The sequence below is a fragment of the Falco punctatus genome (genome assembly GCF_963210335.1).
Source record: "Falco punctatus genome assembly, chromosome: 7".
In the NCBI taxonomy this organism is placed as follows: domain Eukaryota; kingdom Metazoa; phylum Chordata; class Aves; order Falconiformes; family Falconidae; genus Falco; species Falco punctatus.
The window spans coordinates 52,864,183-52,884,322 of NC_137587.1; the positions used below are offsets into that span (position 1 = coordinate 52,864,183).

Below are 20,140 nucleotides of genomic sequence, written 5' to 3' on the forward strand. Positions count from 1 at the left end.
CTGATTACTGTAGCATGTTGTCAGCTTTGCTGTGTCAGCATGAAAAAATTCTTTTGATGTGGAAAAAAAAAAGAAATAGAAGGTATTCAGTGTGTACTTAGCACCATTTCTGACTGTAACATTTAAAGTGATACCATGGCAGCCTATAAATGCAGTAAATACTTTTCCCTTTTCTCAAGAGTGTTTCTTCAATAGGACTGTACATTTATAGATGACTGCAATAAATAAAGGAGCAGCTTTGATTTAGTTTTTTTTTAAATAAGAAGATTCTCATTTAACAAGTTCTTGATTGTCAGCATGCATTTTTCTGTGGTTTGTATTAACTAGTGTCATAGCTGCAAGCTCATGAGCTAGAGGAAAACAAGCTCTTTCTCTTACCTCCTACAGCAGCAACACGCTTCTCCGGTTCTTTTCTTCTTGCACATGTTTTCAAGTAGCCCTTGCAAATAATAAAAATTTAAAAAATGGAAAATTTCTGCTACTCAGAAATAGTTGTGGCTGCCAGCCAACCTGTGCAAGAGCAAGGACCATGACTACAGCTGGTTAAAATTGGCCAGGAAAAATGTCAGAACCAGACTATTAGAGCACACGCTGACTGTTACAGAGCCTCCTTCCCTAGTTGTTGTCAGTGTTGTCTCCTGGTTGGCATTACAGCAATAAGACTCAATTAAACCACTTAATAGCTGTAAGTAATAACAAAGCTTTAAGAGATACCATGCATGTCTTCTGCGTGAGCTTAAAAAAAAATAAAATGTCTTTGCTATAGATATGTATGGATTAAAGGAAATAAGAGATAAAAGCTTTTTTTTTTTAGAAAAAAATTAACGCTGAAGGAATATTCTATTTCCTTTGATATATTTGTAGCTAGTATTCAAATTAAAAGCATTTGTATTTGCATCAGTAAAATAAATTAAGAACATCCTAACTAAATATTGAAACTGAGTTAATGCAGAGACATAGTACATTACCCTCAATATTTAAGAAGCTGGAAAAGCTTTTGAGAATGCATGTCAATATTCAGGGAGGGTTTGGAAGCAAAATAATAAGGACTCCTTTTAAATAGTATAGCTTGCAGATAAAGCACAGAGCCTCTTTTTCAGTTGATATATTTTAGACATATTGTTTCAAAGTACTGGTTACTTCTGCATGCAGGTAGTTTTGCATTATTTTAACATTAATAACAGAATGTGTATCAGTTAGGATCAGAATTGTTTACCTGACAATAAGCTCAATTAAGTCTCCTCATCCCATCCTCACACTCCTTGCCAAGAACACCCCACCCCCCCCCAACCCCACCCCCAAACTCTATAGTTTCCATGTTGCTTAGCAAATGGGGAAAAAGGGTCAGTATGAATTTCCTTCCACTTGCTGTTGGAATGATTACACCTACAAAGTACATTAGGCAATTTGATAGCTAGGCCTTGGTTCTATTTATGAAGTTTAATTTGCTCCTGCAGACCAATGCTTGCTCTCCAAAATCCGTACACTCTGGAGACGGAGTCTGATGGAGCTTCGCTGTTCTCTTATTACCGTATAATTGTTCCCTTTTATTGTCTTGAATAATCATCTCGTTTAAAAACTGGTCAAATGAAATAGAAATGCTGTGATTTCTAGGTTTGGCTTTTTTTTTTTTTTTTTTAGTACTGAGAATTTTTTGTTATTCTTACTGTGCTTTGCAAGGCAGATGAGAAATTCTGCTGTTTTGTTCAGAATAGAAAATACCGAAAGCATTTATGAAGTCTACTGGAATGTGATAGAACCAATCTGATTTTTTTATTTGTATTATGTTGGATGATCAACTTCATACATGAATTGTGTGAGACAGCTGATTCTCACACAGTATTCTGTGGTGTTCTTTCAGTTCAGGTTAATAATGCACAAATCAAAGCATTGTATGTGAACAACAATCTATTCAATATACATGCACATTCATTCCTGACAATTTTCTGGCTCTCTAGTGCAGATAACCCAAGCAAGGAGGTACAAAAGTGGCTTAGTGTGGCTGGCAAACCCGGTGTTGTGGGTGTGAGCTGCCACAGCACAACGTTTATGCTTGAGCTACTCCAAAAGCCTTATCCTGGGTGTCACCAGCTTATTGTATCATAGGCATACAGTCATGCATAGAGACCGTAGCTTTAAAATAGGACAAATAGGATTTAGATAATACAAACTGAGAAACAAAATTAAATGGGAAGTGCATTTTTCTCACCCTACCTTGCAGTGATAATGCAAGGAGGCCACAGTAGTAGTGCATGTTTATGGATATTTTATAAATCCAAGTACATGGAAATTTGCTTCTGTGGCTAAAACATTAAGTAGGAATTTCAGTTGAATCTTAAATATTTCTAATTTTATTTCTAATTTCTTTTCAGTTATGTTTGAATTTCATTCAACAGTACATGTTCTGAAAGTACTTCCATGTATTTTATTTAGCTAGTAAAATTCCAGTCTTTCTTCAGAGTCTAGGGGAGTGTTTATGACTGAGTAGGGCTGACATTCTGAGCAAGATTACCACAGAAAGTAGAGAAAAGAATAGGGTATTTGGATACATGTTCGGAAAACATTTGGAAAATATGAAATGGGAAGAAGCTAATTAAAAAAATTAAAATCAGCTTAAAGAAATTGAGTTGTTTTTTATTTCCCCCTGCCACCTTTACAGTTTTGAACATGTAACTGTGGGGTGATTTTTTTTTTCCTCCCCCAGTGATATTTTCTTCTTAGTAGCCATATGAAAGGCCAAGCAGAAATGGCATATGCTTGGAAATAATGAAATTGAACAGACCCAAAGCTGCAAAGATAAACTAAACACACTGGAGAAATACTTCTTGCTAATCCTTTTTGGTTACAATACTCTTACAGGGTGGTAGTTGTAATAGCCATAAATATTTCTTTTTTTTTAATTGAAACCCTTCTGAATAACATGATAAAAAAATAAAGACAGCTGTTCTGTGAAAGCTGAGTTGTAACATTTCTTTCAGGCATTCCTATCTCTCAGCAACAGACAGCATACCCTGAACGCATTTGCTGCTTTGCCACTTAAGAGAAATGAATTAAACACATTTTCTAAGTGAGTCAGGAGCAAATTTTATCCACCGGTTACAACATTCTATAAATTCGTAGATGTGTTATAGATGAATGGTTTTGATCCCGAAGCTAAGCAGCCAGGCACAGGATAGTCAAGATGTGCAACAGCTATGGTTTACTTTGAGCCAACGAATCTCATTATCTTCATGGTACCAAATGTTAAATCATTGGCTTGAGGCCTGTTTTGTACAGCATGCACAGCTTAATCATGCAAAAAGAAAAAGAGATGGCCCTTGTTTGGGAAAATCATATTTTGAGACAGAGACATAAATTCAGCGTTTTGGACAACTGTTGAAATTGTAAGAAACAGATGTACAGAAAAGGAAGGTGTGTCATAGAATTAAGATGTGGAAGTCTGAAATCTGAAATTTAAAAACATCTACTCCATAGCACAGATTACCAGCACACTACTCTTAAGCAAGAAAGATAGGGTGTAGTATTCGTAATTCCAACACTCACAGAATTCAATTATTTTGTGATGTGAGACCCACTTGCATGGCTCAATAATGAATTTGACAATGACAGGAATTGAATGAAGGATGGGGGAAGTTTAAAAATATGCTAGTAGAAGAATAAAATAAATGAGACTGCTACATTTATATTTTGTCTTTACAATGTGGAAAAAACATACTCTCCTTTTCAAAGTCATTAATTCAAAGAAGAAAATATGAATATGAGAAAGGATTTGAACTGAGATTGTTTAGATTCCTGTGTCATCTATTGATGGGACGGAATTACAGTGCTTTTGAAAGGCCGTTGGTACAGTAGCCTGGAGACTGAAATACTCTAGACATCCTCAATGTAGATGTAGTACAAGCACTTGAAATCTTTTAATTTTTTTTAGAGAGCAGTTTTAAGATAACTGTTTTAAGGTGTAAGATGACTATATGGCAAGCCAACAGCTTTTCTCCAGAAAATGTCTTAAAAGGTTTCTGATCACTCCAACGTACTGATGAGATTAATGCAGACATGAAATTAGGTTAGCTGTAAGCTAGCAAACGGTACTGCTGTGAAACTCCTGAAAAGTAAGTTTGTTTTTAATAAAAAATGAAGCCTGCTCAATTTTTCTGGTTGTGTAGTCAATCCTAGTTAATAAGGAAAAGGCAGTTTACCTGTAACTATGGTAGTAGCTGCAGAACTTCTCCCTGAAAAGCATTTGATTTTTCTCTGGTTGAATGTTTCTTGGAGAGAACATGTGTTAAAGAAACACTGCTTATGAAAAAGGACATGAAATCCCAAAACAGTGTAAAGATTTCTTCTGTGTTGTGCTTTACTGAGCAACAAGGAGGAATTACTGTAGCTGACACTAACTTCTGTAGGGCCTTAGTACTGGTAACCGAGTTCCACAGTACTCTTGATTGAAGGGCAACACTGCGTGTGCTGTGTTTCTCATGCGGTATTAATGTTGTAGAAAGCAACACTGTTCTTACCTGTTCATAAAAAAAATTTGCATTTCAGAAAGATTGCTTTCAACAGCTTGATGCTGTAAACATCTATTACATCTTTCTTTAGAGATACAAGAATTTTGTGGAATGCTTCCTTCCTCAGAAGTGCCTCAGGTTAATAATTTCATCTTTGATTACAATTTTTCATCCAAATTATTTGACCTCCTGATTTATTAGCCAATTTTGTGCAGTGAATTAATCTGTTATGTCCTGATGACAGCAGTGATGTTTTTTGTATGTGGCATTTTTGAATTTTAATGAATATTTTGAGTGATAATTAACTATCTTCTGCAGACAAAACCCTCTTTAATCTAAATTGTGGATCTCTACAGATAAGAGATTGGCTTCTCTGTAGTGTTGATCTAAATATTTGGAAAACGGAAGCATATGAATTCTAATTTTATATCAACAAAATTCAAATTTATATAAATAATTTATTTAAAAAAATAGTACTAGTAATAATTCCTGAATTTGTGTGAATAGAAATAGATATGTAGAACTAGTACATGCCTTCACATATATCACTGTGGGTTATCTGAAAGAGCAGGCCTATCTTACAGCTGTTCAGTGGCAGAGTTTGACTTGGGTAACATGCTGTGCTGGCGCAGAGGAAAAATTACCAGGCCCAGTATCCCATCACCCCGAGTGGCCAAAAGCAGATGCTGAGAGAAGGTGAGAATGGAGAAATAGCCAGTGAAACTTCACCAGGACAGTCTCCCTGTTTCTGTGAGTTAGGGACTCTTAACTGCTTTTTGCTTAGCACATCACTTTTTCTCAGGAAAAAGACAGGATTGCTGTCAAATTCTTCATTTTTAAAATCAACTTCAAATGAATCTCAGAAATAAGCAAGACTTCTTGTGCAGAAGGAAGATGCCAGTTTTATTCTGTTTTACCTAGGAGACATTTCAAGGTAGTTCTCGTTCACTGCGTATGCTTTGTCTCCTGTAAGATTGTCTGGTCTGCAATTTTAAATGTTCTATTTACTTACATATTTTCCAACCTATGGCTTGTACCTTAATAGAAATAAGATATTGAGGGCTATGCTGCTAATTTGGGAACTAGGAAATGTAGGACTGGTTCACATACTTAGGGTACTTTAGCCTGGGTCCTCAATGAATGGTAAACATGCATTTCTGAAATCAGACAGACAGCTTCATATTTTAAGGATATGGGTCTTATACACTGATGAACTAATCCCATTCTCAGGACTAAATGATTGTGTACATACTTTGCTCTAAAACAGCTGAAAGTCTTTCAGGTAAGCTTTGCAATACCAGAGATAAGGAGCTTAGTTCTGCCAGATATACTAACTGAGGTCCAGCATGCATTCTTCTTCTTGAACCTGCTTTAAAGCAGTGAGCGTGGTGTTAAGGTGGCCTTAGAGGTGGCCCTGCTGGACTTGCAGTGACTGTGGAAATCAGTTCAGGTGCAGATGCCAAAGTATCATTTGTTTTCCCTTTATGCAGCATGTCCTAGTCCCCATAGCCGTGAGGAATGGAGAGCTGACAACAGAAGGTAACAATAATTCATTTGTCAATATCCATTTCAGTTGCAGACTTCTTAGTTTAGAGTACACATCCTTCACGTGCTCACATAGCAGCTAGCACAGCAGTGTCTATGTCAGCTCACTGTGTGTCTCAAATGCTAATACCAAATAATAGTTTAAAGCATTGTGGTCAGTGCTTTGTTTTCAATAACTGCTTGCGTGTAAACCTACTGAGCTGTAACAGTATTATTCAGCGCACATCTAAACGATTTTATATGCAAAATACTTATTTAGGAGGAAAGGTCGTATTTCCATAAGAGGTATATATACAAATTTTCTGCTGACAGATGACGGAAAAGCTGGTGGGTTTAACAGTTTCAAGACATCTTGAGTATCTGCTAAAGTGATTGACAGAGTATTTATCTCCTAACCAGTTGTTATAAATTGGAGAGGATTTTACTGATGTGCAATTTATACCTTAGAGACAGAGGGGAAAAATCTTCCTAATCTTGCTTTTCAAATGAGGTGATCATCCACTACAGACCTGTGTGCCTAAAACACAAACCAGCTGCTAGCTACAGGTATTTTTTCCAAGGTTGGAGTCACAAAATCCCATGACATAATTCATTGCTAACAAAAACCTCTGATTATTTTCATGATCTATTACTCTTATTAAATCTTTATTTTGTAAAATGTCTCATAATTTAACCTTGCAATTTGCTAATTCTGCTTAACAAAGGCAGACTATTTTATCTTGACAAGAATTAACACAATAGTCTTTACCCTTATTTTATTATTTCAGAAGATTTTAAAATTTATTTACTAAATCTGCCAGCAGCACAAGTATTTTGTGAGTTTGAAAAAGACAATGTTCTGCTAAAAGGTCAAAAATGCAACCCAATCCTCTTATGTTGGTTGAATGGGGAGGGTGTTAATGGCTTTCAGCAATATTTTAGAGGTTTCATAACTGAGAAGAACTTCATGTAATTTCCAGACTACTCTTCTGTAGTTACACTGCCTATAATACTCAGGGATATCTATTCTTGACTGTTTCCACCAGATAAACGGTCTGAATACAGTAAACACCTAACAGGAATTGCTGTATTTCTTCCTCCTCCCCTCTTCCCCCCCCCCCCCCCCTTTTTTTTTTCTTTTTTAATGGTGAAGACTTAAAACAATCAAATGTGAATAAATGGCCATGTAATGAATCATTTTATACTTGTTGGACTGTGGTTAACAGTTCATTTTTGACCAATTAGAGCTACCTGTTTCCAGCTAGCCAGCTGGAAGAGTAGCTTTAATATTAAAAGTCTGTAGAGTACTAGCAATAACTAAGTGTTATGTCTTAGTAGGTACTGCTTATGGGGAATGTGTCAATTAATGCCTGCAAATCTAATTTCTGTTGAGGCTTGACTCATTAAAGTGTTGTCAATCCTTTCCTGTAACCTTTTAAAGAAAATTTCTTTTTTTCCTATGATAATGTTAAGTGAGTGCCTATGAAACCATTCACAGGACTTCAATGTCAACAGTGATAAAAAGAAGCAATTTTGAAGAGTTAGTACACATTGAGAATCAGGAAGCTGTAAAATTCCAGTGTAAACATTTGGGTGTGAACTGCTAGCCTGCCCCTTAAACCCAGAGTTGTGAAGAAGTGAAGCATCTCCATTTTCTTTTACAAGTCAGGCCTTTCTGATGACCCATCTCCACCGCTGCTGGGAATTAACAGCCTGAATATTCTAACCACCTTCACCTCCAGCCATCCAACCATTCCTTGAATGGATGCTCTTGGTGGAGGATGTTTGGCTTATTGTTCTTAAACGGTACAGTTTGAAGTGTTTTGGTGAATCTCTGGGTTTCATTTAAGAGACCTATTCCATCCTTCTATTCCCTTCTACATTATTATTCAAATAGTATACTTTATTTACCTCTGCCTATAACCTGAAATTAGCATTCATGAAAAGTCGTCCATCTTTTGCATGAGGCTGGGGAAGCACGTATATGAAATCATATTGCAATTATTAATTGCCTGCTGTAAGTATTTCCAGTTTTATGGTGTTAAAAATTTGAATAGATGCTTCATGCCAAAAAAAATGCAAAGAATCTTTACTTGGGAAACTGTAAACTAAAGCATAAAATGCTACTCAAGTAAGTTCTGAAACATTAGTTGTTTGTACACCATGTATTTTTAAATTACTATCAAGTTTAAGAATTTCTCTTCCTTCTGAATGGTGAAAGGACAATTTTAAAATAATAGCATGCTAAAATGGCCCCATTTTTTCCTCTGCTATTACGTTTTTCTTTAATATGACATCAACTTCTTGCATGAAGGAATAGACTAAAACTCATCTAAGGACATTTATTTCAAAGAAAAAAGTTGATGGCAATAAAAGCAAAAGAGTTAAAGACCTGTTAAAATCATAAATCCATAATATTAAAACAACAATAAAGTAGCCTCTGTGTAAACCAAGTTGAGCCAGATGGGAGTTAGCAGTAGTTGTTCAGGGAAACCACAACATTTTCTCCAAGAGTGGAGTGTAAACCAGTTGTATGGGTAAGAGTGCTATATTTTACTCACGTGTAGCTCACATGCATGGAGTCTGATGTGCTTTCTTGTGTGCATGGAAATGTATATGCAACAGCTAACAGCTCTTAAAAGCCACGTGTCTACTGAAAGTACAAAGTGTCGCCACAATGCTTTTATGATATTTGCATCTACTCTGAAGAGCTAATTTTTAAATAGCCATAGTTTTCCAAAAGCTGTAAAGAAAAAACTGATTTCAGATGCAAAAATCTCAGGAGTATGTGTGGTTGCTGTATTTTAGGGAGAACTGGATGTGATGAAATGGAACATTTTTATTATGTATTTTTAATGATGAGGTTGAATTAACAAATGCTACCTTATGGTTATCTGATACTGTTAACAGATAAATGTATTCCATTATATAAATACTTGCAGTACTTGAGTGATAATGTTTAGATGGCAAGATCTCAATTTTGTAGGAAAAAATACGGGCATAAAGAGTGACAGGAATTGCATCGCTATTATGCTGAGGTCTTATTAGAAATATAATTTGGTGTGAGGGCCAGTATTCTCACTGACTCGTTGGGACATTACTGCCTTGGCATTCCTCAAAACCAGAAAATACCAGCTTCTCTGATGAACTAACTGATCTTTCCAAATCATGGTTAAGATTAGAATAGCCCCATAACTTTCCTAGAGAGATTCTTAGTCTTTCCTATGGGAGCAAGGACTGAAGGAGATGAAATTACAAATTTACTTCTTACACCTATGTAGATATTAGTACCTATACCTATTTATAGACGAGAGACAACAAATATACCAGCAAGTATAAGATGCGTGACCTCTCAGGGAGGCCTTATTTCCATCTGAAGAAAATGAGAAGGTTAAACTGAGTGTCTGACACCCAGTTTCCAAAACTGAAGGTTTTTAAGTTGTGATGAGCAAAAAATTATCCTTGCACGTGTGTAAACTTAGCTAACACCCACGGAGTTTTTATGTCTATAAGATATCAACAGAGTGCAAAGCTTGCTTTAACACTTTAATGTAACTAGTTTTCTTCCCTTTCTTAATGCATGTCAGAGTCAATCAAACCTGTTTTCATTGTAGTTGACAGCAATCTTAGGTCTGGTTTAATGCGATCAGGAGCCTGGAACTCAGTGCAAGGAATATCTCAGCTTACCAGGCTTCAGAGAACAGGCAGTCTGCCTAGCCTGCACCACGAGAGGGAGTTTTCTATTAAAAAGAAACTGTCAAATGCACAGTTTTGTGTTCTTGTGGAAGAGAATCTCGTGGAGCCAGCAGGTTTTATGTTTCTTCTTACCGTGCAGACCCTCTTTTTGCAGTATTTTTTTTCCCCTCTAACAATGTGGAAATTTGGAATTTACGCTTGTCAGAAGTGCTAATCCCTCCCCTTTAAGGAATTACCCAAATCCTGTCTCACCTTTTGACTATACCTAAGTCACTACTCACTGTACGGGTTTGATGACTTGAAAGCCTCTTCTAGGAATTTGCCACAGTAAATTATTTTTTCCATGTCCTAGCCAAAATAAATTTTATCTCACTCTTGTACAACACATTTCTGAGTGCACACTACACCTTCCAGTCATTGTTCAATCCATTTCAAAAACACTGACTTGTAGACAGAACATAAGAATTCCATTTATTAACAGACACTTTAGGTGGAATCATTTGATTTTATTACTAAAGCAGTAGTCAAATCTCCAGTAGGGGCCAAGTTTTCTTTCTGTGGTTTTCTAATGAACAATCTTTTCAAAAGTATACTGGTATGCAGAGATAAGAAGAAGGAAATTTAATTCCATTGGCTGTTTTTTAGGAAACGTTTTAAGTGGACAGAAAATTCTGTGCTAGACTTAAGATTCTGAAGAACTTGCAATAGGTAATGTTTTTGCATGTCAGTTGTGTGGGGCCAGATCCTGTCAGTATAAATCTGTACAGCTGGCCCTTCTGAACTGAGCAGTTTTCCCACAAATTCTGCTGCCTCCAAGTTCAGTGTCTGTTTGGTCGCCTTTGAATTTACAGCCACACAACTTTCCATAGCTAAATTAGCCCTGGCTCATGCTATGCTGATAGTGATCTGTTATAATTTAGTGCTAAGTCAGTATGGGAACTGACCTTGTTATCGAGTTAAAAATATGACCCAGGAAACTGCAAGATGAAGATAAAAAGCCTACAAATTAGCAGGAGATAGAAAGATTGCCAGACTTCTGAGTAGCCTCCGTGGTCAGCAGAAAAGTATTCTGCAAAGTATTTTACAACTTGGTATAATCCATTTTAAGACAGCCAAAAAAAAATTCTAGCAGAGCTCTGGATGGATTATGAGTCATCTCACAGTGGCTAGAATGTGTTTTAATTGAATTGGCATATATTCTTCGTGCATGATAACGTTAATATGTACTTTACTTTTCCCTTATTCCTGTATTTCCTTCCCTCATTCCTATACATCCTATACTTTCCCTTATTCCCAGTGGATTAGGATATAGGATATTCATGAGGAGATAACTCTGCATAGCTGTCAATGGAGCATTTGTGTGCAGGTAAGACACAAGGGACACTTTTCCATTGCTTAAAACTGATCTCTTGGAGCAGGGTAGTCACAAGAATAGCTCATAAAACATGATTGCCTTAATTTTCAAGGCTCATCTTGCTGTTGAATAAAAATATTCTGCTCCTGTCCCTCCCTCAGTTTAAGATACCTGTAATGAGGTTATATTTCTGGTGGGTTTTTCTGCATAGCAGGCATAACTGCAAAACTAATACTAGTCCTGAAATCTTTACTCAGGCTAGTATATGGATGTGGCACTACCGGTTTAGTATCCCTCTTTGAGCTGTGGAATTAAACCCTGAAGAATGATTAAGCCACATCAACAATAAATTATAATTAAATATGTGATTACACATACTTTTATTACTTCAGCAGGAAATAGCTAATCTTTCTAATTATAAAAGCTACATTCATTTGGGATATACATTCAAAAATACTATTTCTGCAACGCCATAGGATTTTACACTGTCTTTAGCATATCTTTGTCTCTGTTCTACTTTTAATTTCTGTGGTGGGTTCCAATTATAGAACGCTTTTAGAATGCCATTTACAAGATAATTATTTCATTTGAAAGGCTTATTAGATTAAGCCAAACAGAGCAAATGTTACATACCATGAAAAGAAATGCAAGAACACAGCTCAGAATGTACAGTCTTTTGAAAATATGGAAAACAGTTAGGTTGTCAGACCTATAGAAAAGTAGATGTAAATATTTCACTTTCATGTGAGGTAATGAAACATTTCAAATATACTGAGGGATTATGTTGATTTGGTTTAACAGGAGCAAAAGACATTCCATTGCAAATGATTTACTATTTCTCTTTGGTTTCAGGGTGAGGAGAAGGAGGTATTCATTAGATACGGCTGGTCAATATATGCTGTTCATTCCTTCAATATATGCATATGCATTTCATATTCTACTCAGAATGCAACTTGCTTGCTGACAAACCCTCCAAAAAAAAAAAGGAGGGTAGTAACTCAGGACACTTTTAGGGTACAGGGATGTGTATTTTGGAAATCCTAGGCTGTTGAGGTATCTAGTATACTGTGGCTGTTGTACTTTAAACAGAATTTCTGCAAGACTGCAACTGAAATAATCCTGACATACAGAAGCATTCGTTTTTATCTCAGAACTTCAGTTTCTCACTCTACTGTCAGTTGTTAAACTAATAAAATGAGCATAATGGTGAGTAATAATGGATATATAATTTTCTTTCCTGTTTGCCTGTTCAGTGATTTTTTTTTTTTCAAAGTAATATCTTTTGTGACTACCTCAGATTCAGAGTAGACACAGTTGAGTAACCAGTAAAAGATTATTTATTTTTTTTTGCCTTAGCTACACAGGAAGACCCTAGTGGCTACTCCTGAGATAACTAGCGAGTCATGCATTTTAATGCCATCTATTTTTACATGCTGTTCACTTTCACTTCCCCCACACGTTTCCCTCATTTCTTTAAAGATCATTCTTTCTCTTTGCTTCCCATGCAAATCTCTTGCTGTCTTCTAGTTCTGTGTCTCGATTATGTTAAGCATATTAAAATAATACTTAGGTGAGAAGTTGAAGCTCCAAAACACTAGCACCAAGTTTATAGTTGCCTTCAGTTGTTTTTTCCTCCTGGACTATCCCAGCTATGCTGTGAACAAATCAGAAGGCAGGTGGTATAACAAAATGTGTAATCATAACATTATAAAACGTATGTTCACTGTGTGAGGGCGAGTAGTTAAAAGGAAGATCATGAATCTGGAACTTAACGTGTTGCTGCTACAATTAACAAATTGAAACAACTTTTGTTGATGTTTTTAATTTGTAACTTCCTACTTTATTTTGGTCCTTACTGAAAACAAGGGATTACGTACGTTGGACACGTGGTCAGTGTTGTATGAGCATTGTGTGGATGTGCTGAGATCACCTCTGCAGCTGAGCTACCAAACTCAGCAGCAGTGGTGCTGGCACTGGAGGGCATAAACCATCTCTTCTCTTCAAAAGGTGTGTTTGGTGGTTTTCTGGCTTGTCTTTTTAGAGGATGTAAAATACTTATTTTCCTTTGCACTGGAGGGAGCCCCAGCCTTACATCTGCCCAGCAGGGAGGTGAGAAACTGGTCTTGAGAGAAGAGGCCAAGGAAAAAATATTGAAAGACTTCTAACGACAGTGTTTATTTTGTAAAAAAAATTGACAGACTCAACATTGTCTAAAGGCACTCAGAAAAGAGAAAGAGTCAGATTAAAATAAGGTAGTTTTGAATGGAACTTCACAGGACAAAAAAAAAAGCATTTCTAAAGCCTGTTTCTGCTCGCTGCAAACCATGCTGCTTTAAAATGTATTTTCTTATTTGAAATTTGCTTGATTTTAATTTTAAATGAAGGAAAAAGGTGGAAAATCTAAATAGCAAGTTGCTGTTAATTCTATCCACATTTTATGTTTGCAACGCTTATTTTTAGATCACTGTCTAGAAAAGGTCAAGCATGTGAGAGTTGAAGCATCTTAAAATAAATAGCAAAAGAGCTCATTTAAGACTTGTTTAGCTTCTGTTAGTCCTCTCATTCCTGTTGTGGGTTGGGATGAAGATTCTTTTGGAAGAAAGAAGAAACGGGAAGGATTGCTTAGGGCATTTAGCAAGAGCCAACAGAAACTGGAAATTCATATATAGTTAAGCTTTAGACTTCTTGGAAGTGTCCCAAATCATCAACTGCACTGACAAAACATTTCAGGTATATTCATATATACCCTATTTATTGAAGTTTATTTTCTAAATGGCTTTTTACTATTTTCAGTCAGGCTCTCCTGCAAATAATCATCTTAATACATTATTGTTTATGCATGACAACTCATAGAAAGAAATAAACTCCCCATAAATGCAGTGTCTTCTCTAATTCGTATGCAGAAAACTTGCTGAGAGAGGATAGCTAGCATACCCTGCAAAAGGCAGAAGTGCCATTCACAAGACCAGCTTAACTGCTAGCTTAGGCTGGCGGGACTCAGATTTTGGAGTTCTGGACACAAACTAGGCCTCAGTCCAGTTTTCCATCTCAGCTTTCACAGTAGAAAAATCAGATCTAAACTGCTAAAAGCTAGTAACTTTTGTTCTTTACTTGAAAGTATTCCTTACGGTGTATTTTCACAAGTAGGGGAATGAAGCCATTTCACTGGTTTATGAATAACAAACCAACTCCAAGTGACATGCCCAGTGACAGAGACTAGAATTTACCACTACCACACATCTTGATTTCTCTGGTGTCTTTGGTGATGGTTTTTCCCCCCCTCCAAAAAGTGGTTGTTTTTTTGGTTTTTTCGTGGTTTTGTTGGGGTTTCTTTTTTGGGGGGGGTGGGGTGGGTTGGCATGTGGGAATGATGAAATCTGGCATCTCTGAGACTTGCAGGTCCAAACAGCACCCTTGAATCATCTACTGCCACAAAAATCCAAGAATACAAAAAAAACCTAGGCATTTTGGGACCTGCTGAGCACGCATTTGACTATATTTGCATGTATTTACTGCACAGGCAGATCTAACATCCTGGACAGAAAAGTACCAGTTCTGCTTATGTCCTAATAAAGAAATGAAACTTCTATCCTGGGTCTTTCCCTTCCCTGGAAGAACGGGTTGTGGTTTTGTAGAGTTTTTTGTATTAAATTCAAAAGCTTTAGAGAAAAGGGCTAGACATTTTTTACAGGCCTGTCTAACAGTGCCAGGGCGTGCCAGCCTTACTCAGAGAAACACTTCTCAATTTTAATAAGTGAGATGCTGCTCAGGATGGCACAACATGATTCCAATTTAATTGTGTTATGGTAATTCTGATTGTAGGACACAGTCTTGCAGTTTCCATGTACAGAGGCTAAAAGATCGGCGTTACACCGTCTCTCTACGTATGCGGGACCACCATCCCCAGTCCTCACTTGCTATATGCCCTTCTGCCTTTCCTTCATTAGAGATCCTGCGCTCCTGACATCAGTGTCTGTGTGCTTAGTCTACTGTGAGTTAGAGGGGGATCAGGGTGAGGGTAAGGCTCCCATTTACACCTACTTTTAGAAGAGCTGGCAGGTTATCCTGCCTTGTGCTTGGGGAGCAGCACAGGAAGAATTTTTGTGGTCTGTAGAGTCAGATCTACTAAAAAATGAACACTAAGCTAATGCAGTTTGGCCTGGGGGAAATCAAATGACTGCAAAATCTGACATAGGAATGGCAGGCTCATGTTCTGTTATCTGCTTATTAAAAATTCTAGTTCCCAGTCTAGGATCAGTCACAATTCTTGGCTGACTTAGCAGATGGGAGTCTATTAAGTCTTTTGTAATGAAAGCCTGCTGAGAAATACTATTAGTTTGGTGCTAAAATTGTTTTGAAGAAATTGAGGTTAGATTTTTTTCCACTTTATCTGCTTATCAGAAAAGAGACTGGTATAATTAGTATTGAGCCCTGCAATCATGACTTTTCTGATGCAGTTCTGTTGAAAAGTACTATGATCTCAGTTACAGTTGTACCGAGTATGTTCAGAAAGTTACATCTGAACAAGGGTTGCGTGGCTTTTTACAGCATTGATTATGCATGTGTAGGGCTAACATATGGAATAGCTTAAGTCAGCAGTGCATTGAAAGCACAGCTCAACAGCAGAGCAGCAAGCTGCAGGGCCATACATGCTCTAGTCTGGCCTGACAGTAAATTGCATTGCAATGCTCATGTTCCACTTACATCTGAAAATGACTTCTACAGGGTAGAGTGCTACATCTTTTCAGAACCAATTTAATAGCAGATAGATTGTATTGGATATTTGAGGAAAATAGGAGGTACTGAACAATTTCAGGGAAGCAAAACTTGGGTGGTAATCGTGTCGAAACTGCCAAAGGGTACAGATACTTGAAGCGGGGGAGAAAGGAGACTGAGAAGTAGATGGAGAAAAGAGTAAACACAGCAAAGAGGCCTTGCAAAACAAGGCAGGTATATCAAATTAAGGCCAGTAAACTGCTTAGGTTGACCTATAGGTTGCAAAAATAGGGCTGAAAAGATCATTTGGTGGTAGATAAGCACACAATAGTATGTGTGTTGCCAAAAGAAGCTAACACCCTTCCCCTCCCCATCCCCTCAGATCACTGTGCATATTAAATGAAAAACTGTCAGGGAGCTTGTTTTGCTCCCACTAGAATGCTCTTCAGCTTGTGAGTCAAGTACATATGTAAAGCAGTTCTTTAAACACAGGCAGGAATATTATACTGGATATTTGGCTTTATCACCACGTATACAGTTGTGTACCATTTCCCATTTTTAATGGCTAGTTTAATTGGTCTCTCTCCATGGGAAGAAAGTAGTGAAGGTATCTTTCTACACAGGTGAAAATATGGTAAGTGTTAAGTATCATAAACCCTCACTGTAGCTGTCTGGGATTAGATGCAAGGAATTCAGGAGAAAGCTAATAACTATAATGAGCACTGGTTAGAACATGTTCCAGCTGTAAGCCAGTAGTCCTGTTTCTAGGAGCGGAAGAGATTGGTTCCCCTATGCATACTCCTTTTTACTGCCACATAGAAATGCAGCATGTGTTTTCGGGAGATTTTCTTTTTCTCTCAGCATTGAGCTGGGGCAAGGAAACTTTAGAAAAGATAAAGCAAAACCATTATAGAAGGCAAAACATTTTTATTGAGAACCCTCAGTAACTTGGCCCCTTAATCACTGATCTTGACAGCACTGATGGAGCTTTAGTGGTGCACTGTACAACAAAAATCAGCATTTGCTTGTCTCAGCAGGATCAAATTACTGAATCCCAAGGAGACTAAGGAAGGATACAGCACTGACCCCCCAGGCTCTCAGGAACACTTCTTTCCCCCCCCCAGTCAGAAGTTGAAAGACACACTTGGAGCAACACAGAAGTTTGACCCAGCTCTGCATTATCAAGGAGGGAGCTGAGCAATGAGGAGTAGAGGGGGAATCTTACACCAAGAAGAAATCACCTGTTGACTCACTAGAAATACTTGTTCATGAAGTGCCTCTGGATCCAGCAAATCATTACTCTCTTCACTTCAGAGGACTGGAGCAGTGTTACTTAGAAATCCTGTATTTTTTCCAATTTCAAGAACATTCTTAGTATCTGATAGAAGATTACATACCTGATATTCACCTAGATTTTGTGAAAAAAAATTTGGAAAATATTAGTCTGTGCAGTAGGTGACTCAGAAGGCTTCTGCACAGCAGACTGAACAGCAGAACATGTGGTAAAAATTCAGTATCTACTACATTTGTCAAAAACCATCTGAGTTCTCACTTTGATCTTTTAAAATCTGAATACATTTGGGTTCAGTTAATTGTCATCCACATAGATAAACTAACATCTCTGTAGGTGAGAAGATAGAAGAGTTTGGACCTGTGGCCATCAGGAGTTAGCACCTTGCTGCATAATATGAAACAACTTAGAAAAAGCCTAGAATGATTTTAAGTTTTAAAAGATTTAGGTCATGCTAAACCTAATGTAAGACAATATTTTTCTTGGAAACCTGAGAAATACTTTGAAACAGCGGAAGAAAAGTGTGCTACCCTGGCTGTTTTAATATGAGTTAAAATACAGCTGTTTGTTTCCTTGACAGAAATGTACGCACAGCTTCATAAAGAGCAATTCTCAGACTTGTGTTTGAAAACTGGTTAGTAATTCAGATGCGTCAATACAGTTGTAGAAGTTACATTTTGTAGTTGAAGATAATATAATCAGTGCACATTCAGTCTGCAATTCAGAGGCTGAGAATAATAAATCCTATCTTTTTATTTTAATGTGATCGGTGCTTGGTTTCCTAAAGAGTAGTGCCTCAGATGGCAGCAAATGTAAGGAGGCCAACCAGAACTGTAATTGTGCAGAGACTGCTTTGCAACTTCAGTTTCCATAGCATTAAGATCAGCCTTGCCTCTTACTGAAAAAAATTAGGCTTATTTTACCTCCATTGGGAATGTGTGCCTCAATTTCAGCATGCAGGGATAAAGCACTCCCTTCAGCCATGGGCCTCACACGGAATTAACTTTTCAGTTTCCTATGTCCTTCTAGTATGTCAGTGCTAGAGATGCTCAAGAGGAATTCCTTTCTCTATTTCTTATCACCTATACTCTTAAAAAGTTTCCAGTCTGCCCCTGTTTATTTGAAGTTCTTCCTTTACGCTCCCTCCCATAGTGCATATGCTGTACTTCCATACACCACTGAGGGGGAAGAGCTGCAGCTGCTGTCATTAACACTGCTCAGCTGATGACCATAGTCCTAGAGCCCCTAACCTGGCAGTTTCCCCACAGCTGTTTAGCTGCTGTATATCAGCCATCTGTCCTGTTGTAGGCTCCTGCCCTGTCTAGCCACTGTCTTTTGGTGCTTGGAGCACACACAGATGGGTTCCTGTGACATGCAATGTTACATGGTATCTGGGGTGCAGCGGACTTTTTTGCAGTTAAATAACATCTATGAACACAGAGCTAGTGGGTATCACTGCAGTGATACCACTTAAGGCACTTTGAGGGCCTGGATACCAAATGAAGATTTTTGTAGGTGTGGGTGGAAAAACTCCATTACACTGTCTGGCTAAAAAACCCGAAATAATAAACAGGGTTATCATCATGTGCTTTAGGAAAATCCAAGTTACAGCTTTCAAATGGTGCTTGTGTTACATGCTTTGTGCTTCTTTATCTTCAGAACTTGTATGCAGGGTCTACTGCACTGTGAATCTCTTAAGTATTACTTAATATGGAGAACACTTCCAATGACTAGTAGGCTGAGGCCACTGCAAATAAAAATAGTTCTTTCCCTGAGACACACTAATTTGTTCTGTTCTTGGCAAGAGATAACTTTCAGTTAAGACAGATGAGGTGTCTGTAGCTCTTTCTTGCATTGCCATGCAGAAATACCTTTGTTGTAGCACTCCATCTTGTCTTAGACATGTTTGCACAGCATGCTTACCCATTCCTGATCTGGTCATACAGGCAACTTGCCGTTCTGCTGCACAGGCTGCAAAACCTGCCCAGAGCATTGCGGTGGTGTGACTAATTGCTATTTTAATATGATGTAAAGTAAGTTTTGTTTATACTGCAATCACAGTATAGAAGCATCCTTAGTTCACAGTAAGTAGAGCTGACAATCAGAGGCAGCACTAGTGGACAGATGGCTTGGTGTACTGCGTTTCTTATAACTGAACCCAAAGTAAGAATTGATAGCTATTTTATTAAAAGGGATCACAGTGGGCCCACAGATCATATTGAGAAAGTCTTCCAAGTCTGCTAGTTCTTCTCATAGTGAGAAGGTGCAGGTAATCACTGGGAAGGTTTTGCTGCCTTCTCCGATTTTCTTGCTTAAAACCTCACTTCAGATATACTGTTTACTTCAAAGCTGTCTTTCAAGACTTCGTTCTACAAGGTATCAATTACTAAAGAGCTTCACATACTGGGTTCCTTTCATGTCTCCTCCTGTGACTAACACGCATCTCTGCTTTGTATCCCAGAACCTAGAATCAGTATTTCAGGGAGAGCTTAGATTTGCCACATGGTGTCATTACAGTAATTGCAGTAATCCATAGACGCATCAGATCCCTGCATTTGTCACAAACTAAGGTTTGGGGTTTTCCTTGTGATATCAGAAATTCTGCAGTGGTATCTAGGAGGTTTTAGGTTATAGTGATAGGATATTTTTGGTAAATTCATAATGCCTAGGGAATTAATCTCTGTATAGTGCCTCTGATCCTTTAGCTCCATGCTAGTTCTGTTGCTGTATGTGTGCACACAAGACTTAGGAACTGGTTATGTCAAAATGACCATGTGGGTGGCTGACATGCCTTTGTTGTGTAGAGCACGCAGTTGTGTGGCACATTTCAGAAGCCTGTGTCTGAGCTCAGGTCAGCCCAGTTAGGTAACTGCACAGGTTAAGCTTATAAGCATGGAACAAAGTACAGAAAGAAACATACTCTGAAAAATATGTTGTTTCCCCCATCCAAATCACATAGAGCAGATCAGTTGTCAAGCCTGTCTGGAATTAGCAGTTTTCTTTGACTATTTGATACATACCATATAATCTCTGCTTATTTACTTAGAATCCAAT

The 20,140-nt window shown here is 37.6% G+C and overlaps 1 protein-coding gene across 4 annotated transcripts in view; it reads left to right on the forward strand.

Moving 5' to 3' along the window:
- The window catches only part of APBA2 (amyloid beta precursor protein binding family A member 2), a 106,240-nt gene that overhangs the window by 38,762 nt on the left and 47,338 nt on the right, over positions 1-20,140 (forward strand). Inside the window, exon 2 of one of the 4 annotated variants that reach the window (XM_080395588.1) lies at positions 5,996-6,044. The exons of the other annotated variants lie outside the window; for them this stretch is intronic. The gene's annotated coding sequence lies outside the window, so the exon portion shown is untranslated. The remainder of the gene's footprint in view (positions 1-5,995; positions 6,045-20,140) is intronic. 4 annotated transcript variants of the gene reach the window in all.